The sequence below is a fragment of the Ruditapes philippinarum genome, unplaced genomic scaffold (genome assembly GCF_026571515.1).
Source record: "Ruditapes philippinarum isolate M1 unplaced genomic scaffold, ASM2657151v2 ctg10395_1_1_1_1, whole genome shotgun sequence".
NCBI lineage: Eukaryota > Metazoa > Mollusca > Bivalvia > Venerida > Veneridae > Ruditapes > Ruditapes philippinarum.
Window position 1 is genome coordinate 22,535 of NW_026856002.1, and position 24,938 is coordinate 47,472.

Genomic DNA, 24,938 nt, shown 5'->3' on the forward strand with positions numbered 1-24,938 from the left:
TGGTTTTGTCAAATCTTGATTGATAAAAACTGATATCAATTTGGTGCATATATACATATGCAGACCCATGTACATGAGGTTTTATATGCAAGAACATCCAGCTTACATAGTTAATGACCTGTTGTCAAGTTGCTGTGATGTTAAGAAGGAATGCATTAACAATAATATCAGATACAGTGGAACCTCTGCAAGGCAACACCCTTCAGGGAGACCAAGATTTTGGTTGTTGCATAGAGGGTGTTGCTGTATAGTGAAGTCTTACTTTCGGAAAACTGACACTGTTGTTGTAAAGAGGATATTTGCTCTACAGCAGTTAAACTGAGGTTATTGTTTGACACAGGGGTTGTTCTACAGAGGTCAAACTGAGGTTATTGTTTGACACAGGGGTGTTCTACAGAGGTTTATCTGTATCAGCATGAATACAACCCTTCAAGGCTTTCTCTTTTAAAATTTGCAATGGGAATGATTTAGCCCAGCTAATATTATATAGAGTAACAATGCATTGTGTACATGTCATTCAAACTTTCTCTCTGAAATTTTATACAAAAATAAACAATAGCTATAACAACGATCTTTCTTCAAGATGTAAATCTAACTGTATTAATTGATGGTAACTGCCAAGCACAAAGTGAAATTTCACGAAACTTCTCAGATACAAATAAAATTACAATCAGAAATATAAACCAATTAAACATCACATAAATTTTAGCTAACTAGTGCCATTCAACAGTACAATGCAGCGCTAATTGAGGGATAAATTACTAAATGCAGAGGTTTTCAAAATGAAAATGTCAAATGTAATGTGCAAATTAGAGGATTTTTTTCAAAAGCTTAAATATCATGAGATTTTGATTACACTGCAGAATAACAAGAACAAAGAGTATAGCAAATGTATATATGCAGCATTTCAGTTATTTCTTGGTCTTGAAATTCATTTTGTAATAATCTAAATTATGTCTACAAATGTATACATATGCCTTTTACAAATAAGATTATTGTCTCAAAAGTCGAAACTAAAAAAGAAATTAAACTTGTTGATGCTCGCACTTTTATGTTAACAATAATAATGTGTTAACAATAATAATGTGTTAACAATGACAATGTGTATACAAAGTCAATATGTTAACAAAAAAGTCAATGTGTATACAATGTCAATGTATATATAAAGTCAATAATCATGTTAACAAAAAAGTCAATGTGTATACAATGTCAATGTATATATAAAGTCAATAATTATGTTAACAAAGTCAATGTGTATGCAATGTCAATGTATATATAAAGTCAATAATTATGTTAACAAAGTCAAATACAATGTCAATGTATATATAAAGTCAATAATTATGTTAACAAAGTCAATGTGTATACAAAATCAATATGTTAACATCATCTATATGTTTACAAAGTTAATATGTTAACATCATCTATATGTTTACAAAGTTTATGTGTACACAAAGTCAATATGTTAACACAGTCAATGTGTATACAAAGTCAATATGTTAACATTGTTAATGTGTTAACAAAGTCTATCAATGTGTATACAAAGTCAATATGTTAACATAATGTTAATATGTTAACAAAGTCAATGTGTATAATGACAAAGTCAATGTGTTAACATTGTCAATAATTATGTTAACAAAGTTAATGTGTATACAAAGTCAATATGTTAACATTGTTAATGTGTTAACAAAGTCTATCAATGTGTATACAAAGTCAATATGTTAACATTGTTAATATGTTAACAAAGTCAATGTGTATACAAATCAATATGTTAACATTGTCAATGTGTTAACAAAGTCAATGTGTATACAAAGTCAATATGTTAACACTGTTATGTGTTAATAAAGTCAATGTGTATACAGAATCATTATATTAACACTGTTAATGTGTTAACAAAGTCAATATGTTAACAAAGTCAATGTGTATACAGAATCATTATATTAACACTGTTAATGTGTTAACAAAGTCAATGTGTATACAAAGTCAATATGTTAACACTGTCAATGTGTTAACAAAGTCAATGTGTATACAAAGTCAATATGTTAATATAATGTCAATATGTTAACAGTCAATGTTCATGAAAAGTCAATATGTTAACATTGTCAATGTCAATTAAGATATGAGTTAACAATATCAAGGTAAGAAATACGTTTGAATTTCTTCATTTCAGAAGAAAACCATAATTATATTATACAACTATACTGGCATGCGAGCAGTTCCCGTACAGAAGCAGTACCCGTATTTTTCATTTAAACGCTTGATTTTTACATGCATTCTTCAAAAATTCATTTCAAATCAAGCAGATACATAAACGAGACAAAATTTAAGTGTCAGTTCGGCAGTACATATAAAAAGTCTCATTTTAAATCACCTGTGCGTTGTCAAAACGTGAACTTGTTTTATCTGGGGGATTCCGTCCTTGCGCGCATGCGCAAACATACTTACACGTGAGGCATGTTAAAGGGTTTTCCACTAATACCACCTGTTTACAGATAAGAAGGCAATGTGATGAAAACTTGTTTAATTATCAGAATTTTGACCAATATTACTATATAAAATAATTTTATGGCTTTGATGCGTAAAATATCATGCATACAAGCATGCCATCGCATGTGAATGCGTTGGGGGTAACAGTACCGGGTAATAGATACACACGTTTAGTCTACTTTCTATTTCCTGAATTACATCTATTTATCTCTTAGAAAATGGTCTGTTCAACAATTATAAATGAAAAATAGGTCTGATATAATAAAATTGTATAATTATAATGGGTTAAATTTTATGTATGGGAACTACTTCTCTTCATACAAAATAATGGATAATTCCGGTACCCCATATGAGGCCTCATAACTAAGGGTTATTCTATGTTTAGAACATGATGGAATTTCCATGATTTGTGTGACGAGCCGAATATTGATGTGTAACATTCAAATTTTGGTGAGTGAGCGTAATAAAAAATAATGTTTAAGTAACTACGATTTTTGTACGGGAACTGCTCGCATGCCAGTATACAACTTCATGAGTCAAACTCAGTCAGAATATACTGTTACAGCATTAAATAGTGATTATACAAGATTATATTTCAAACTTAGTCACTTTCTGACTCAAAAGCAGGAAACCATTTTCAGACTTTGCTTAACATATTAATTCAAGGAAAACACTTGAAACAAATACGTTTAGAATAAGTTGTTCTTTGACTTTATATATGAAATTATTGAGTATTTACAAAGTTGTCAATTCCTTCCTTATTTGACTAATCCATTAGCTTGAGCAAAAACTTTAAATAGCACCTATACAACACATATTGTAACACTTCTAAACCCCTTAACAAAACAGTAACTGTTATATATAGGTGTACTATACATTATATTAATGAAAGTTATATAATAATGATCCATTTTAATTTTATAAAATCAGATATAATATCACATAATACAGAAATGAAAATTTCTTTCCTTACCTTGCCTTCATGATGCTGTTTATAATCCTTAAATAAATCCCACTATTTCAGCTAAATTAAATCAATATCTTATGTCACAAATGAGGAATAACACTGTCGTTTTTTATCTTCCTATCTTTAAACATGACAGTCATGCAAATTTTAACATGCATGTAATTATAGCATACAACTCATCTTAAAGCCTTCATTAAAGTAAAACTTTCTCCAACCATATACACATCCTCATCCTGTATTCCTCCTTTATAACAACAGGTTTTCACTATTATATATCTTATCTCTCTTACTTCTGTCGACAGTTTCACCTCTCTCGTCAGCTATAAACTGCTTTCAAATCCTCTGCTAATACATGCTAATACAGTTTTATCTCCGGCAAAAATTTCACTTTTCCCGCTACCTCAACAACTAACTCTTTATTAGTCATCTATTTAAATAAAATCACATCTCATATCCATGTAATTACATAGGTAAAACAGATTAGATATAAATCAGACTTATCAACAAGAGTGTCAATTGTTTGTCGAGAAATCTAACAAATGAGTTCATCAAATGCTTTCCCAGCTACTTTTTGCTCTAGAGCAAATTGTCAGTACTACTTTTTGCTCTGGAGCAGTAAGTTGTCTAATTTTGTGATTTATGCAATTCAGTTGAATTCATGCAGATGTTTTATCATATAAGTGATTTAATCTGTTAAGTTTAACATGTCATTGAGATTAAAATTATTATCACTGCTTGAAAAAAAATCACAATAATTTGTTGTTGTTTCTAATTATATAAGAATTCTTGTATTTAAACATACTTCAGATTCTTGCAAGAATGGGACACATAAAAATATAACCTCCTTATAAACAACTTAAAAGTTGATCTATCATATAACATGGCAACATTAGTTTTTTTTTATCAAATATATGCAAGAATATGTTTGACTGTATACTTCAAAGATGTAGATTACACTAGTGAATCTTCACAAAAGAAAAACATTACTTATTCAAATTTGTGACAAATCTTTATTTTTAGTACATATTGTGTACAGTACTTCCGTTGTTTTTTCCCCTATTTAACTGGGTTTTTTTTTTAAATACAGTTCAACCTAGTCTTTCCTCCAAAACATTGGTTTTTATAACAAAATATTTATGATCTTTATACAATGAAATTTATTTCTTTGAAATGCTCCATTGTTTAATTGATAAAACTAATAACTTCCCTTAAATTCTTTCAAAAACAGGAAATATTTTAAACAATACTTTAAACCTTCTACAAACAATACACATAGCTTTATAACAGTCACAAATGCCTTTATATTTAAAATTAAATAATCTATATTTGTTTCTATGGCAGCAAGGTAATTAATCTTTCATTCAATAAAACCTGTAACTTTGATGATTTTGTGACATTTAGACTCCTCCACTTCACCAAAAGATTATTACAAGTAATCCTGTATTGAAAATTATTTTGTTTCCAAGTTGAGTATTTCAAATCATCCTTGACCTTATCTATTACAAACATTTTAACTATCTCTTTCACAGGAAATTGTCTAACTTCAATGCAACATAATCTCCTTAGCTGTGATGCAACCATTACAAAAGCAATAAAGCTAGAACTGGAATTTGATAATTATTATACCATATGCAATGTAAACCTATATCGCTCAATAGAATATTGTTACCCACACTCTCTGCATGTCACATTTTATGACACAGACACCCTAATCATTTCAAACTCTTGTCCATTCCCCCTTTTCACCGATTTTAATTCTTTTCACATAAAACTACAATCCATCAGCTATAGTCCGCCACCCACGAGACCTTTTTACATGAAGACTTTCGCTCAATCAAATTACAGTATTTCAAGTCAAACAGTATCTTTTTACACAATAAAGGAATCTGCGTTATGATTTGAAATCAATAAATGTCTTCAATAGCATGCCAGGCCTTGGCACAATTAGCAATCTCCAGTATTTCACATTTCGCTAAAAGACAATCAAATTACGTGCCATTCAATAATTTGTCGATCACTTGCATCCACGGCAGGTTTTATTGATGATCTAATCTGAGAGATGTCAATATTGACTTTGAAAGATGCTGTATAAAATATCCCTTATTTGATTATTACCAAATAAATAGATCAATAACTCCACCTTTAGCCTGCTAAATATGTGTAATGGAATTAAATATGTACTGCTTTTAATTTGATAACATTGCAGATAAACACTTTACCTGTTGAATTCTGTAAATGGATATGTCTAGCCTTGGGCATACAAAGATGTTAATTTAAAGTCAGACTGGAACTTAATACAAGCTGTCCAGTTTAAGCTCAAAAGGCATGCAGAGCTTTGGAATGTGAATCGGGCTACCTGGAGTTGACTTAAAAGTGCTGAAACTGAAAGACTGAATTAAATCTAAAGACAGCATTTAGTGATTGTGTGCATGCCCCAGCAAGGTAATATTAAAGATAAGTACATGTATAACCAAGTTCATTAAAAACTTGACACATAGCATTGAAGGTATATTTCTGCATGGCTGAACAAAGATGGAACTGGGAAATATATCTGCAATATAACTTGAGATGTGAAATAGACCTATGGTTAACATTCTGATAATATAACTGTAATTTTATATCAAATACACCTTTAGGGATATCCAATATGATTTTCACCCATATATAATTGTAAGATATATAGTATATCCACCCATATATCTGTAAGATAGTCAGTATATTTGCCCATACATGTATAACTGTAAGATAATAGGTGGTATATTCACCTATATAACTGTAAGATAGTCAGTATATTTGCCCATATAACTGTAAGATCATAGGTGGTATATTCACCCATATAACTGTTAAGATAGTCAGTATATTGACCCACTTAACTGTAAGATAGTATATTACACATTCACTCACATTATTAATTCCAACTCACCAATATAAATGTAAGATATTTAAGGAAGAAATTCAAATCAAACAGACTCGCTTATTAACTTACCTGTAAGAATGATCCATACAATATCTTTCAATAAATAACTCATCTGCACTACAAAGGTTTAGAGCAAAAACTATTTACAAGTTGGAGTACAAATCAATGGAATCTTAGAAAAATAGCATTAAATATAATTGGTATAGGAGAAAATAACAAACAACTAAAAGAACAAACAACAAAAACTAATTTTCCAGCATCTGCAAAAAAATGCAAACAGGGTTAATCTTTTCCAGCGATCACAAGATAAGAAAAAATACCCTAAAGTCAAAAACAGCAAAACACACACACACAGCATCATAACAATCAATGTCTATGAGATTCCTTAGCTACATGTAATTGTGCAGAAAATAGTTTCCTACAATAACTTGTCACAAAATCTTTCTCCTCTTTCACAGATCTAGTTATGAATGCACATACATAAATTTGGCAATGACTTTGGCAATTACTGTAGCAGTTCTTTCATTCTTATCTAAGATGCTGCAATTCTTGTTAGCAGACTTTTTATTTACTTAGACTTTTAGCGTGCTATAAATTATAAGCCTCCCAAATGCAAGACCATTATCATTACATGTACATAATTGTGCCCAATACAATTTTAAAGGCATCATCCAAAGAAGCATAGCAAATTTTCTCCGAATGCAAATGAGCTCGTGATAATATACAATAAAATTTTGTTCCCTGCATTTTTAAAAATGACAAAATCCAAGTTTACGTGCGGAAATTGATCAATAACAGAAACTGAGAAAATGAACAATAAGTCTCAATGCAGGTAGATTTGTAAAACTGTTCTAATATACTCATACACTGTAAATATACCAATGATCAACACAGTTTCCTGCCAGCACCTTTGTCTTTAAGTGCTTCATACTTTGGGGGCTGCCATAGATTTAACCTTATAAACTCAGTTACTCAAAGACTGAATTCTTTCAGGTATTAAAATGTGCTACCTTATGGAATGTCCTACCACCAAAATAAAACTACCACCCGATAAAACAAATAAATCATTGATGATTTACTAATGACCTTCATATTATGGGGATTATACAACATAGATATTTTAATTAAATTTGTAATATAACAATTATGACTAGGCTTAATTACTTCTCATGAAAACATCTTCTCAAATACATTTTTACTGAAACACTTTCTGGAAAGTTACATTTTAATACCACCACAACAAATTTTTTACATATCTCCCCCCACACTCTCATACATTCTCATTGAAATAAAATACATTTGTATATTTTTTAACCTCTTATCAAGATCTGACAATTAATGTTATTATTCATACATACAGGAAGTTATGTTCTTAAACACACTTCCTATATCCTATAATATAAAATGTCACAAGACATGTGGCGCCCCCTACTGCTATTATTTACCACCTCCATAACAAAATAATAAATCATGAAGATGATTCTTTCCACAATATAATACAGTATTATTATATACATCTGTTTTTTTTTAAGGAAATATAAATGGATCAAGATATGCAAAAAAAAAAAACAATAAAAAAGCCATTTGTTTATATTACTTCATACAAATGGCATGTTTATCATAAAAATGATCACAAAAAACATGTATGTTACTTAAAGCCGGCATTTGGTACATAAAAATGTCTAAAATTCCAGGGAAAAAAAACTTGAACAAGTTGAACCTAATGAACAATTTGCATAATTTTGAATGTTCTAAGTGATGCCATAAAAGATTTCTTACAATTTCTTTTTTTCTAATAAAAATATTTGAATATTTCTTGTCAGCTTAAGATCAGAATTATTTGTAAATAAAAGCACTCAATTGAGTTTACTGCTATTCTCATAAATTATCAAATGTATATGTCAAATTAAGTGACAGTTACAAAAGTACCTCTTTTTTGGACTGAATTCAAATGTGAAACATTTTGCTTGAATTTTAGACATACTACTGGTGTAAATTTTGATGTTTCGTCAAAATGGAAAGTTATTACAGACTTTGACAATTGTAGAAAATGTTTTGAGCCTTTTAAAATGTTGGTAACACCTTTTTTTCCATTTTTTTTAAAAGAGAAAATTACTTATAGTAAAAAGTAATAGAAGTCAGCCATACAAAGAATTACAGGAAGGTAACTGTGGTTACTAAGATTTGCAGGGATGTTACTGTAAATCATACAGACATAAGAACAGACACGGCATGAGCTGCCATTATTGTGACATTTTCATACTTTCCATAGGGCCGTTTCCATATGCTCACATTCGTGGTCATCCTGACAACTAATGACACGCCAATACTGTCAACCCAAATTATTCTCTGAGGTCTAACATTGATAACTGTATCAGGCTGTTCTATAAAATGACATTCTATATACAACAAGTAGAGATTTTGATGCTAAAGCATCAAGTCGCCGGATAGAAATATGATTGTATTATCATAAATATAAGTTAATATCAGTTTAATGGTTCGAGTATAAAGAAAAGAGGAACAATAAGTTGAGTAATGTTTATTCATTAACACGTTTTTATTTACATGCCACAATTATATCTTTCTTGCTGAGAGTTTTATGCAAAAAGAAATATCTTATGTTATAATAAAATATCATATTTGAATCAAACTTGCTTAGCAATTTTGTCAAGAAACTGTTATCATTATCAAATAAGCAAGTATTGTTTGGCAATATTTACCCGAGACTCAATAATTTTCGGGAGCTGTTTCGTTTGCTTACATAACTTATAACTTATTATGATTAATGTTAACGATTTTATCGTAAGTATAATTACATGTATAATTATATCAATTAATACTGCTCGATGGCCTAGTGGTAAGTATGACAAAGTTGTAACCTACATGTAGTAGGCGCAAGTTCGAATCTCGGACAAATCCTGTGTGTAGTTTTCATAAATTGATTTTTATTATATCTTTTAACTTTTGAAACATAAGTTTATAAATCTTGTGTTTCATTTCTAGCACTTTTTTATTTCATAATTTTGATAAACGGTCAAGTTTTGCAAAATACAAAAAGTATATTATAAAAGAAAACATAAAAAATCACTTTATCGAACCTACAGTCTTCAATTTGAAACTAACTTTAAATCTAACACCTTGTCATCGAGGCTTGTAAAGCAAGTGATATGATTATGATGATTCTATTTGTAATTCTACTTTATACATATACCGTTGTACGTATGGTTTTCTTCAGCATCCGATAATTACCCGACAAATTATTACCGATCATCGAATATTTGCAAAGTGACTATGAAAATATATATGCTTAATTATTGCATAAAACAATGCAATTCTACTGTAAAAGTGGTGTCTGCATAAACAAATTATTCTTATGCACTATCGAAAAAAATATATCATTTAGCTGAAATCAATATTCCTGTCCGTTACATACGATAAAGTTAATGTTTAAAAAATTGCCCTTCAGTGCGATAAACTATCAACACAAAGATAGTTTATTCGTTTTCTTCGATTCCGACCCCTACCGTCATACCGAGATTTTTCATACAAAATTAATTTGATTTGCACTTTACCATTCACATGTTACCTGTATATCTATCTTATCAGCCATTTAATTGTTACTATTAATAGATTCCATAACAATAACATACAACGTGTACTAGTAGTCACGTGATTCTGGGAGAAACTGTTTATAACAAGATATGTTTGTAAAACATGTATGCCCCCTATCAGCAGCCAATTATTCATGTGATAAGGTAATTATGCATGACTTTTGACCCAGTGATCAAACAATTAATAAAGGTTATCAAGTATCTACTGGTCATGACCTTGACCTTTGACCCCTTGACCCAAAACTCAATAGGGGTCATCTGCTGGTCACCACCAATCATCATACAAAGTTTGAAGTTCCTAGGCCTAAGCGTTTTTTAGTTAATTGATCGGAAACCGTTTTTACCTACAAGGTCAATGTTACATGACCTTTGACCCCTTGACCCTAAAAACAATAGGTCATCTGCTGGTCATGACCAATCACCATACCAAGTTTGAAGTTCCTAGGCCTAAGGGTTCTTAAGTTATTGATCGGAAAGCATTTTTACCTACAAGGTCAATGTGACCTTTCCCTTTGACCCCTTAACCCCAAAATCAGTAGGGGTCATCTGCTGGTCATGACCAATCACCATACCAAGTTTGAAGTTCCTAGGCCTAAGGGTTCTTTAGTTATTGATCGGGAAACTGCTTTTACCTAAGAGGTCAATGTGACCTTGACCTTTGACCCCTTGACCCCAAAATCAATAGGGGTCATCTACTGATCATGACCAATCACCATACCAAGTTTGAAGTTCCTAGGCCTAAGGGTTCTTTAGTTATTGATCCGAAACTGTTTTTACCTAAGAGGTCAATGTGACCTTGACCTTTGACCCCTTGACCCCAAAATCAATAGGGGTCATCTACTGATCATGACCAATCACCATATCAAGTTTGTAGTCCCTAGGCCTAAGGGTTCTTTTGTTATTGATCGGGAAACCGTTTTTACCTACAAGGTCAATGTGACCTTGACCTTTGACCCCTTAACTCCAAAATCAATAGGGGTCATCTACTGATCATGACCAATCACCATATCAAGTTTGAAGTCCCTAGGCCTAAGGGTTCTTTCGTTATTGATCGGAAACCGTTTTAACCTACAAGGTCAATGTGACCTTGACCTTTGACCACTTAAACCCCAAAATCAATAGGGGTCATCTGCTGGTCATAACCAATCACCATACCAAGTTTTGAAGTTCCTAGGCCTAAGGGTTCTTTTGTTATTGATCGGAAACCGTTTTTACCCAAGAGGTCAATGTGACCTTGACCTTTGACCCCTTGACCCCAAAATCGTTAGGGTCATCTACTGATCATGACCAATCACCATACCAAGTTTGAAGTTCCTAGGCCTTAAGGTTCTTTACTTATTGATCGGAAAACCGTTTTTTGCTTACAAGGTCAATGTGACCTTGACCTTTGACCCCAAAATCAATAGGGGTCATCTACTGATCATGACAAATCACCATACCAAGTTTGAAGTTCCTAGGCCTTAAGGTTCTTTAGTTATTGATCGGAAACCGTTTTTGCTTACAAGGTCAATGTGACCTTGACCTTTGACCCCTTGACCCAAAAAATCAATAGGGGTCATCTACTGATCATGACAAATCACCATACCAAGTTTGAAGTTCCTAGGCCTTAAGGTTCTTTAGTTATTGATCGGAAACCGTTTTTGCTTACAAGGTCAATGTGACCTTGACCTTTGACCCCTTGACCCCAAAATCAATAGGGGTCATCTACTTGTCATGACCAATCACCATACCAAGTTTGAAGTTCCTAGGCCTAAGGGTTCTTTAGTTATCACTCGGAAACCATTTGGTCTACGGACCGACGGACCGACGGACCGACGGACCGACAAGTGCAAAGCAATATACCCCCTTTTTTTCAAAAGGGGGCATAATAAATAAGATAAAAAATAGAAAAAGTCTCATAAGATACAAACAACCAGATAATTTAAAAGTGTCATTTCAAATATCATGCATGATTTATTTATCATAAACTAGAAATGTGTCATCATGCCACGGATGCCCCCCGCATGCAGCCAAAATTTCAGATGTTATAATATTTAGTTCCAAATTTGTTTGCACAAATTATTTTTTTCATTTGCAGTTCAAAGCCCTTAAAACTTTTCAATGTTAACACAAACCATTTTCATACAATGTTCAAAGCACTGAAATTATTTAGTCTTAACCTTTTGAAAATAGCATATTTCATATTTGTAGCCAAAATAATGGCTACATACATTTCCACAAAAGTATGAGTGCTGAAACTGAAAGTTCAAAATTTTCCCAACATTCAAGAAAGATAAGTTTGTCCAAAATCATTGAACCACGACCAAATTCAAACTTTCCACAAAAGTATGAGTGCTGAAACTGAAAGTTCAAAATTTTTCCAACATTCAAGAAAGATAAGTTTGTCCAAAATCATTGAACCACGACCAAATTCAAACTTAAACTGCTTATTCCTAAGATGTATCTATATGATTTTCAAAGTGAAAGGGACATAACTCTGCCAAAAAATCATCGAACCATGACCAAATTCCAACTTGACCTGCCCATTCCTTTGACATATCCATATGTCAAATTTGAGTTGAATATGTAACACTGTTGGGTAGATAATGAACAGAAACTGTAAATTTCATATTATTTTCAAAGTAAAAGGGGCATTACTCTGCCAAAAATCATTGAACCATGACCAAATTCGAACTTGGCCTGGGCATTCCAAAAACGTATCCATATGTTTAATTTGAGTTGAATGTGTTGTACTGTTGGGGAGATAATAAATAGAAACTGAAAATTTCATATTATTTTCAAAGTGAAAGGGGCATAACTCTGCCAAAAATCATTGAACCACGACCAAATTTGAACTTGACCTGCGCATTCCTTTGATGTATCCATATGTCAAGTTTGAGTTGAATGTGTTGTACCTTTGGGGAGATAATGAATGGAAACTGAAAATTTCATATTATTTTCAAAGTGAAAGGGGCATAACTCTGCCAAAAATCATCGAACCATGACCAAATTCGAACTTGACCTGTATTTTCTCAAGACATATCCATATGTCAAATTTGAGTTGAATGTGTTGTACCTTTGAGGAGATAATGAACGGAAACTGAAAATTTCATATTATTTTCAAAGTAAAAGGGGCATAACTCTGCCAAAAATCATCGAACCATGACCAAATTCGAACTTGACCTGTATTTTTCTCATGACATATCCATATGACAAGTTTGAGTTGAATGTGTTGTATCGTTGGGGAGATAATGAACGGAAACTGAAAATTTCATATTATTTTAAAGTAAAAGGGGCATAACTCTGCCAAAAATCATCGAACCATGACCAAATTCGAACTTGACCTGTATTTTATCATGACATATCCATATGTCTAATTTGAGTTGAATGTGTGCAACCGTTACTTAGATAATGAACGGAAACTGATGATGACGGAATGACAGAATGACGGAATGACGGAAGGACGGAATGACGGAAGGACGGAATGACGGAAGGACGGAATGACGGAAGGACGGAAGGACGGAACAGGGTAACACTATATGCCCCGGCCATTACATGGCGGGGGCATAAATAGCAACGCTTGACACTTTAAAAAAGTAAAAGCATCCCTAAATTCAATGACTGGTCCATAGGGATACGTCATTAATTCATTTTATTGGCGACGCCGGTGAGCGGCGTCGTCTATTATGGAACGCTTTTTATTTTTGCCTATGGAAGGAGCTGTTATTATTAGCAGTTAATTTCATGTTGTGTAAATTAGTTTTATTTTGATTCGTAAAAATCAAGTAAACAAATGTGTTGTTATATTTGTATTTAATAACTTTATGTAAAAAGCATGTGCATTGTGATATTATTTTCACGAAATTGCGGGTTAAGTTTAACAGCTTGTCCCTTAGTTTTAATGACAATACTAAAACCCGGATTTCGAATATCGTTGTGGTCTAGATTGAGGCCGTATCATTTATACATTCTCAAAATTTTCCTACAAGAAGAAAGTTCACCTGCAATTGAGTATAAGGATAGGTAATGAAACTGTTGTAAACGATTATCCTATTGATTTTATCCTTATTACATTTATCTGTTGCGCAGAATGGTTGTTTTTACAAAGTGTACCAGTATCCGGATGTTGAAAGCTATCCGATTTTCTGCAATTACTGCTGACACATGGCCATCTATTTTTTTATGAATACTTTACCATTAATTTGCATGGCTTTGATAAAATTGAACCTGCAACATTTCCATAATTTTGCTGTTTATCGTGTTCTTTTGGGTTTCAGGTTTTTCTTTATTTTAAGGGGAAGTAACTTATGTTTTTACTAAATTATTTGTTTTTTTTCTGTCTATCTTAGGTATTACTTATAATACTATTTTTGTTGTATATAATTCACCAGTTGTAAGGTCATCAAAAGCATGTTAATGTTAATGTTAGGATTTCATATTTATTTAATATAAACTGGGAATTATTAATGTTATGTGCATGTACATGTATATCTTAGACAGTAGTATATTGATATGTTGAGACTTATAATTTTTCTGCATTTAAAGAGATACAGTTATGTCATTATTATTAAAGGGATGAGACTTTCATTTAAAGTTATAAATGATAAAACATGTATTGATTGAAAATGTCCTTAAACTTGGATCAAGCAATATAATTAATAAAGTCTCAAAAAATCATATTCTGAATAGTTATTCTATTTTTTTTTCTAACATGTGCATAGTTTGAAAAGGACAGCTTCTGTCTTATCTATTTGTAATGAAGAGACACCGGTCTCAACCTCCAGGTCTCCTGAGTCAACGCGACAACAGACTGTACATAGAGTAGATTGTTACTTGCCCTTGAATAAATTTGTGCACTAAATTTATAGTGGGTGATTTGTGCCACATGAAAACCAACATAGTACAAAAAGTAACTGGGCGCCAGATGAAAACATGAAAATACAATCTACCACAAAGTGGTTTGTTTGTTGCATTTTCATGTTTTTGCCCGGTGCCCTTGATGCAAAATACAAATCAGCCTTCATAAAATTTCTTCTTATGTTGGTCACAGGTTAATGAGTTCTGGTCAAGCTCAAAGTTTTTCTCATCCTATGACTGCATATAAGCATGAGTTCAATTTCCTATGCTCTGTAACATAAGAAATTCACGAACACAAATCGATATAGTGGGGAAATATGTTGTGGTTTAGAACTGTTTCATTATAAAGAGAAAATGTGTAGCAGGACGGATAGCTCAGTTGGTCTTCTGAAAGTCATGGGTTTGAGTCATGGTCAGGCAGTTTCAGTCAGGGTTTAGAAGTGGTTTTTCAATTGACACATGTTTGATTCATTTAACAGATTGCATTATTTGAAATGGACAAAGGCAGTATTGCATGATACTTTTAGATCTACAAAGGGCATTTGATACAGTTGAACACACTATCCTGCACATGAAGAAGTTGTTTTTCTTCTTCTTCATGAAACTTTAAGCATCTGCCATATATAATGACATTCTTACATGGTTTAAGTCTTATCTCTGATAGTAGCTGGTTGATGTGGCTGGTACTTATTCTACTACTGCTCTGAGTACCTATGCTGTCCCCCTGATGTTCATTTTAGGTCCTCTTTTATGTCTAATATATGTCAATTACATGTCTTCAACCCTAAGCAATAAGCTTTTATTATAATGCACAGGCACGAGTATCAGACCTTGGATGAAAAAATATGGCCAGATTGATAAAAAAACCTGTGTTCATCTTAAAAGTGTCAACAACCAAAATAAAATGTAAATAATGACCCCCTTTAAAAATATACTTCAAGTTGAAAGTATATTTTAAAGGGGATCATTATTTACATTTTTTGTTTTGGTTTTTATAAACACAGTTTTTTTTTTATCAATCTGGTCATCTGGTCATATTTTTTCTTCCCAGGTCCGATACTCGTGCCAGTGATTATATGCTGATGACTCAGGAATCCTTGTGTCTCATAAATTAAATCTGAAGAAATTCTTTCTTATAACATGAGTCTTATAAGATTGCTTAATTGACTATAAATTGCCTTTGCATCTTGGCAAGACAGAGTCTATTCTTTTTTGGTTTAAGTTTCAACTTAACCTGGCCCTAGCCTCCAGGTCACATGTAATGGTACTGCTATAAAGTACACATCTTTTGTTAAGTATTTAGGTGCAAATCTGGATCAAATTCTTTTGGCGTCGCCCTTTGATGCTTTGCATCAATGCTTTTCTTGTAAATATTGTAATGTTGCTTTTTACGATGTCAGTATTTGAATATTTCATTTCATTTGGCAACATTATTGTATGTTTGAATTTTTGAGATTACTGAAAACAATTGTAGTCTTTAATTGTTCAGTAATTGTTATGCTTTTATTTACAGAAATTAATGCCTTCTCCTACCATAGGTATAATATTAAACTGTTACAAATATAGTCGCCGGTTTCTACCGGCGACTAATAAATCACACCAAAGACTTTAATGAGCCCAAATCTCCAGTATTTCCCCAAAGTCAGGGCAATGATTGCAAATTCCAGTAAAACCGCAATTTAACGCCAATTTTCACTCATAATCAATAACCATAGAGCCATTTTGACAGACTGGATGAAGTTAATATAATCTGTCCAGATTTACCAGGGACAGAAACACAATCTTCTGGTCAGTAAGAAAGTCACGTTTTACTTATCCTGTGAAACAATAATCACAAACATATCAGCAATGGTCCTGCTGAAGAAACACTGCAGAATTTGGTATGTAAAGCAATAAATTTAATTTCTGTTTTTTATGAAAATGGGGTATTTATCACTGCAGGCAATATTAGTCCCATACTCTGCCCAAAGCCCCAAACACCAACCCTGCCACCCACCCACTACAAAAAACAATAGGAACAAACAAAGCTCATCGGGAAATTATATAAAAACATCTAGTGCCTTACAGTTGAATACCTTTAGAAAATTATAACAAAAATGTTTTATGATGCCAATGCTTTATGAGTACATTATAATAAGCACCTTACAATATCCATAAAACAAAAAACTTAACTAGGTTAAGTTTTAAAAAAAAAATTCCAGCAAATATTGTCAGATCAATATTGAACAGTTTCTGTCTCAAGAGATTGGGAAAAACAGTGACACTAATATCATTACTGCAGTGGCTGATCAATTCTTTTAATGAATTTCTAAACACATTTCTCATAGAGCAATCAAAACATCGTACATGTTCTAATCCAATATACTTCATGGGGTTAATGACAACTTCTTGTATCGTAACTTGTTCTCTTTTGATTGGCATTTTACAGTTTAGTATTTAACACATCTGATCACATTCGTGTAACTTATTTTTTTTGAGTCCAGTAAGGTTAAAGGGAAAGACAAGGTTAGAATAAAAACATGATTTCAGAAAAAGAATACTATACATAATAAGTCTGCAAATTTTCTGCCGCTAAATAATAATATTAAACGAATGATAACAAAATTTAAATCCTTAAATCACCGATTTCTACAAATCGGCAAGCGCGGCCATGTTTGTGTATTGGCCGTATAAAAACAGGTGCGCGTGATGTCATTTCCCCACATCTTTAGATTCATGATAAATCTAGTTGAATCGTAAGGAAATGTTAATATAATAAAGTATTGATCAGACAATTTAATTTTCACAGGAGGTGTAGAGGAGATTTTTTATGGTTCAAAATACGTAACAATATCAAAAAAAAATAAAATAATAATAATAAAAGATAAAGAAACGTACGGCTAGCCAAAAGTTCTAGCCGTACGTTAGTCACGAACGACTAGCCAGGACGCACTGTATTGTCTAGCCGTACGGCAGTTTTCAAAATTATATGGAAGTCGAACGTTATAAAATTGTTGATTTTCATGCTTATCATTTGTTGTTTTATTTGTATGAATTATTAAATCATTTTTATTAATTTTAAGCACATGGATCGAATAAAAAATGATCGGAGTGGAATAAATAAATAAAAAGAACATTGAATGAAAAAAAAACAAAAACGGTGAAATGCAAAAATAATTATATAATTTTCAAAACAGTAGATAAATATCGAACATAAAAGCACAGTCAATCAATTAATCAGCCTTAATTAAAACCTATCCAGGGACTGACAATAGAATTTTAGAATGCCTTTCACGGAACATGCAAACTTTCCTTGATACAGAACCGTCGGTAATTGTCACAATTATCAAGAGCCTAACAACAATCATTTTCAGTGTTTGTTGTTGCTTTTTTTTTCATATAAAAGGTGTCGAAAATTAAACTTAATGAAACAAAAAAGGATTATTATCAAAAATTTGTACACTATCTCAATTGGTGTAAATGCAAGCAAAGGCTATTTTTTCTCGAAATCTTGCGATGACAAAGATCGATATATATATAGCGATCAAGGCGATTAATCTCTAAAAAGTTAACATCCAAAGACAATTAATGCTGTTTCTTGGTTAAAATCCTGGCTAAAAGTCATAAAATAACATATGCATTTTCGACTTCCATAAAATTTTGAAAAGTGCCGTAGTTTACGGCTAGCCAATACAGCGTGTCCTTGCTAGTTGTACGTGACTCACGTACGGCTAAAACTTTTGGCTAGCCGTACGGGCCCGTACGCTAGCCACTTCCATTATAAAAACCCAACTAAAACGTGTTCTTAATAGTACATATAATTAATTTTTTGCAGTTTGATTCTGACTTTCAAATTTAAAGGTGTGAACAATTGTTATAATTGATGTACACATTTCAAAAATATAAGCAACTCTTTTGAAAAGTAAATTGTTAACATGTCTGTTAACGTATGATGCTGCGCATCGTAATCGTAGCCTAATATTAACTGCAGGCAAATCATTTTTATTGGCTGCTCAAATATCTAATTTGCATAATTTATTCACACAATTGCTGGTTCTTACTACTTATGTCTAATACTGCGCATTGTCCATTTTAATTGTTCCTAATTTGCACCAAATGCTCCTGTCACACTGTGTACTGACGATTTTTATTGCTCCTTGTATGCTTCTGTGCCGACAGACCTTTTGATCATGCACAATGTTGCCCTGATTGGTTAATCACCCTTGTCAAATATTCTAATGACGAAATAGACATCTATTTTTTACGCTTCATGAAATGAATGACCTTAGGGGGAATTCGGTTCCACACCTGTCAAATTATACTGTAGTAAATTACAGCGGTTCCACACCTGTCAAATTATACTGTAGTAAATTACAGCACGTCATAAAATAGCAACACATTTTTTTCAGTTACCAATAATCATTTTAAATATTAAGTAGATTTATGATTTTTTGTTTTATTGGATTAAATTTACGGTAGTAGAAATGCGTATCTGTCGGGGAAAGGAATTTGGTAAGTAGATAACGTGGAAAAAAACTTTAGGGAACTGGATAAACCCGAGAATATGCGTAATTATAGGGGAATGGGCAACCTGTTGCTGTTGGTACCAGTTTTGACTGGGTGCCTAAATAACTTTACGGACAGTTTTGTTTTCATACGATATTTATAAGTCTGGCTGCCGATTTTCCTGCGCATTTCTCATTTTTGGCGTCAATGGCGGAAAATCGCGTAAAAGTAAATTTATGGTTTATCTTTGAAAATTAAGCAGTCATTGCTTAAATCATGTGGTAGGATCATCAGCAAGCTTGAATATCGAACAAATGATAATTAATGTCGCGGCGTCTTCAATTAATTAATTAAAGCAATTCAGTTCCATATGATGTTTTCATAAATAATATATAATGTATGCAATAAAATTAATAAGTTCTTCATCAAGATATATTTCAGTTGTACCAGCGTTTACACCTATACCGGAAGTGGGTATAACACGTCACAATCTCGGTCTCGTCTGTCTCGCGAGAATGACAGAACGCCAAAATGGCGGCGCCCATGAACTTATATCTCAAGTAAAAAATAGTGTCTTTAAACACGAATTTCTCTCTTATAGGGTTGATGCCAATAGGAAAACTGTCATGGTTCCTCTTTTTAAATGATGAATATTTATATTAGATAGACATCAATCCATCCATTCTTATTCCTTTAAGAACAAGAGCTGTCCGTAAGACAGCGCGCTCGACTTTTTTATTGCTTGCCAATAAAAAAAGTTTTTGCAGTAAAAGGCAATACAAGAATCTCTGTATTTTTAAAGTGAACTAGTTGTTTGATACCCTTGAATATTACAGCAATGTTTATATGACATAATTTATGGTAAAGTGAACAAGTGGATAGGAATGAATTTTTTTAGATTTTTTAAGTTTTTTAGTGCTTGCCTATAATACAAAAACATTGACAGTTAAGGGCCATAATTCAAATAAAATCTTTGACAGAATTACCTTCTCCTGGACATGTTTGGGAATCATGATTGTAAACAAGTATTCCAACTTTCAAATTAATATCTCAAACAGTTCAGTCAAAAAGTGGACTGGTACTAAAAACTTAACCAAGATTCTAAGTCGATAAAAGGCCTTAATTTTTAAAACAAATCCTTGACAGAGTTACCTTCTCTTGCGTACAGATGGGGGTAATGATGTGAAATAGCATTAAAAGTTTCAAAGCAATATCTCAAAGGGTTAAGGCAATAAGTGGATTTTACCCATATTCAATGTATTTTCTAAGTCAAAAAGGGGCATAATTCTGTCAAAAACCTTGACAGAGTTATGTCCTCTTGTCTGTTGATGAAGGTCGTGATGGTAAACAAGTATGGTCAGTTTCAAAGCAATACCTCCAATGGTTTTGAAATAAAGTGAGGTGGTACAAAAAACTTAACCAAGCTCAATACACTTTCTAAGTCAAAAAAGGGCCATAATTCTGTCAAAAACCTTGACAGAGTTATGTACTCTTGTCTGTAGATGGAGGTTATAATGATGGTGAACAAGTATGGTAAGTTTCAAAGCCATACTTGTAATACTTCTGAAATAAAGTGGGGTGGTACAAAAAACTTAACCAAGGTGTGACGCCAACGCCGACGCCGGGGCGAGTAGGATAGCTCCCCTTTTCATAGAAAAGTCGAGCTAAAAAGGGGGCTGACCCTTGGTTTAACTATCAAATCAACAGTACCTCACTTACTAATGCTGAAATAATATTGGATAATGGATATATGATATTGTATGAAGTAGTTCATTTTTGGATTAATAACCAACACCTTGCTGTCACAGTGTCAAGCATGATTATTTTACACATTGGGTTTATTGTGGACATTGTTGTTTTCGAATTCATTTACAACACAATAGCATATTCTTTAGTAATGACTTATGTAACAAAAATATACTTTCTAGCATCAGGAAAATAGACTTGAAGCAAGTCAGGAACTATCTATGACGATGACCCATTATTACAATATATATATATTATTTAACTGGTGATATACATGTATGTCACAATTACCTTTAATGCAAACTGTCATTCCAATAGCTAAAGGCCAATTAGCTTGTGTTCTTTTAGCACTGCTTGAACAGAAAGTGAAATAATTATGTCAATCTTAGGGGAAGATTTCATTAATAAATCCATGTTCAGTGTTCAATCTAGAACAAATTCCCAGGGGGCCCTTCGGGCCCATAAACTTTTCAAAAGGGGGTCATTTGAGAAAAAAGGGGGCCCACACTTAAAAGAACATCAAATTCAAATAAGGTATTGTATCTTTTAAGTTAGTTGTTCATGTACCATATATAGACCAAAAACGGTTGCAAAATTCCAAAATAATCAACTCACTAAAAAAATGACATTATTTTGACCTTTTTTGAGAGTTCTGTTAGCATTGATACAGGCTCAATTTTAAGAACTGATTGGTAAAGAAACGATGACATAATTTTCAAAGAAACATATGAATCTTATTTTAATGTTACCAGGGATATTTGATAATAATGTTCAGTTTTTTAATCAGCGCCCGATATATAAAAGAAAATCATATTTCCCAATTAGCTTTGTTGATGAAGACTATAAACTTCGCTAAAAACATTTACCCTTCTCAATATATCCAAGCGAAAAACAGAGTGTCAACAGGTGCTAAGACAATGTATATTGACATACCGGTACCTTTGATTTTTTGTCAGGGCAGCAGTTCTTACGTCACGCTTAAGATGTCTGTATTTATTAATGATATGCACAATGTTTTAGCGCCGACCAGCCAAAGACCAATCAAAGTTTATTTACTCAATTGTCAGACACTCCCTAGCCAATCATGTTTGATTAGCTCCATCATTAAGACTTTTTTAATTGGATAAAGGCATGATCGTAATAATTTATGCACACTTCTCTATAATTAACTCGCACTTTTCACAAATATATAGTTTTTTTCCACCAGAAAGTTATGACATATTTATTTGTTTTGACCGTGAATAAACTATAACTACACGCAAGTATTGGATTAGCTGTGACGATTTGTTTTGTTTATAAAAACTGTGACTCAAAGGTAAGTAATAGTTACGGTACCAAGAACAAGTCTACATAGTATTTACAGACCCCGGCCGAGAGAGTGTAGCGATCATGGTTTTAAAAGGGTTACCGAGTGCGGTAACTATCTTACCAACATGCTCTTGTTTTTCTATACAAACTTCAGTTTTGAATTCAGTATTTATTAATATTATTCACAAGAAACTTATTTTATGTACTTAATCAGGTTTAAGAAAGCATTCTAATGTCATTTAGGGCATTTTCTATGAGTGCGCCCATCGGGCCCACAGTTGAATTTGTTTTGCGCCGACGGTCTTTTCAGGGGGTCAATGGTGCAATGGCGCGCTCTAGATTGAACACTGCATGATGTTACAGTTATAATTTTCAAGGTTCTAAGAGCAATAATTCAGTTCAAATTCATGCAATAGTTGCAGGTATTTGATAGTGACCTTTAAGTACACTCACAAAGATATTACAAAGTTTCATGTGAGGGTAGAGACTAACCTTTAACCTTATAGAACAGGATGAACACTTTTTATTGCATATAAATGTTCATGTACATATACAATGTAGTCTTGTTAGAAAAAAAATACATTTGTATCACTTATCTATTGCTTTAATAACAGCCTTAACATCATCTGTATATGTATAAAAATCAGAAGTTGTGAAGTTCCATTTGTATTAAAAATGTAAAAAAAATATCACAATCAAAATGCACTTGCAATAAATAATATATCAATAATTGACATGATAATTATTCAACATTTTTTTTCCTTTTGTGCAATAATTAAACATGTGTAATCGTTTCTACAAAAAAGATGACAGCTTTTTTTCCTGATCTATAAAAAAAGGGTAGAAGTCAATTGAGTGTTGGCACTTTGATGATTCAGCAGGGACTACACATATATGCTAACATCAAAGATTGACAGATACTTTTGAAGAGCTGACTAGTCATTTGTCAGAGGTCATCTCTGTGTTTATATTTATTAATGATGGAAACATTATATTTCATTTATTTATGGACGCTTCTTTGAAAGCTAGTGTTTTTGTGTATTTAAAAGGCAATATAATTTCAACAATCAGCGATAAATTTCAGTAACTTACAATTTAATATTTTAACATTTTTAAAACAGGCATGTAAATATCCGCCATTCAGAAATTATAGGAGACAAATGTTGTGTGTGTTATTTTTTATAGATGCAAGTAAATGCATGTCATAAATTGATAAATGGTAACCCGAGAGAGCAAAATATCCCTGCAATATTTCACAGTGATCCACAGTGACAATATCGCCCAGCGCGAATTTCACCCGATCAGGTGATGAGCGGAAAATCATAACTGGCTGCAACAGGGATGTCCCAGTGACAATCCACCCATATCAAAATCGCAGAAATGGGTGGACTTTCGAAAAATTTGTTAAAGCTGTACTGTAAATAAAATATACTTAGTTGGTGAGGATAGTGTCCTTATGAACTTAAGTCAATATCACTAGAATACATTTTCAGCTTCCTGGCATGTTTATAATGCTTGGACTATTTTACTCTTCTTCCAACCTTTACTAACAATTCGATGTGCACTTAATTCCTGCATATAACACTCGCAAGAGGGGTTGGCAGTATCCAAAGATAGATAGATAAGAATAAATTTGATAATTTTCATTTGAAGAACATTGAATTCCCGGATCATAACTTTAATTTGGTTGATAACCTTAACAAATGCCATAAACATAATAGCGCGCTCGAAGAGCGAGATTTACGGTAATGTGAGTACCTGCAAGATAGTGATGGTTTTGAAAACTTTCGTCCGAAGTACCGAATTGACACATCGCAACTTTTTCGAATTACAAGATAACGATAAAAACCGAGGTATTCTGATTGAAAACAGAAGCCTAGACTGGTGTCCTGCACATTTATATGGGAACCATAATAGGACAGGGAACCAGAATAAATGGAAGCAGTGTATAAAATACCGAATGACAATTTTAAAACGGAAAATGTAAAATAAAACTGAACGATTATTTAATTATATACTATTTCACGATAAAAGTAACTCGAGCTCGCTTTGAGGCTTTGCCTTTTTCATATTATTTGACCAAGTCTACATTTATATATGGGTATCTTATATGTGTAAGAAATTGGCTGTAGATATCAAATTTATTTGAGTTTAGACACCCTCTACTAGTCTAGTTCTACAAATCTTCAAAACCGCTCAACGATCACCATTACCCTTTAAAAGGTTCAATATATGCCCTCGTTAACTCACCTTTCGGCCATTTTCTAGTCGTTTCGTCTCTTATGACACACTCTCCTGCAAGTCTGTGTACATCACTACATGTTTATAAAAAATTAAACTTTGCACAAACTGTCAAAATCCGCCATCTTGATTCTGCCGCTGTTGTCAGGTCCGCAACAGAGCCGAATATATCACTTATTGTAAGTTGGAACCATGCAATATCCACAATTCATGCATATGACTTGATCTGCGGTGTTTTTTAAACTTTAATTGCTTCAAATTAATTAAGAAAACAATGTTAATTAGCCGGAAACAGGTGCTACGCGCATGTCAAAACTCATTTCCGTCGGTGTGATGGTACAGT

General features: G+C 32.6%; 1 long non-coding RNA gene across 1 annotated transcript in view; it reads right to left on the minus strand.

Moving 5' to 3' along the window:
• The window catches only part of LOC132745079 (uncharacterized), a 39,998-nt gene extending 15,331 nt beyond the window's left edge, over positions 1 to 24,667 (minus strand). The window contains exon 1 of the long non-coding RNA XR_009627786.1: positions 24,605 to 24,667. This is a non-coding gene — a long non-coding RNA (uncharacterized LOC132745079). The remainder of the gene's footprint in view (positions 1 to 24,604) is intronic.
• Between the last annotated feature and the right edge of the window lie 271 nt (positions 24,668 to 24,938).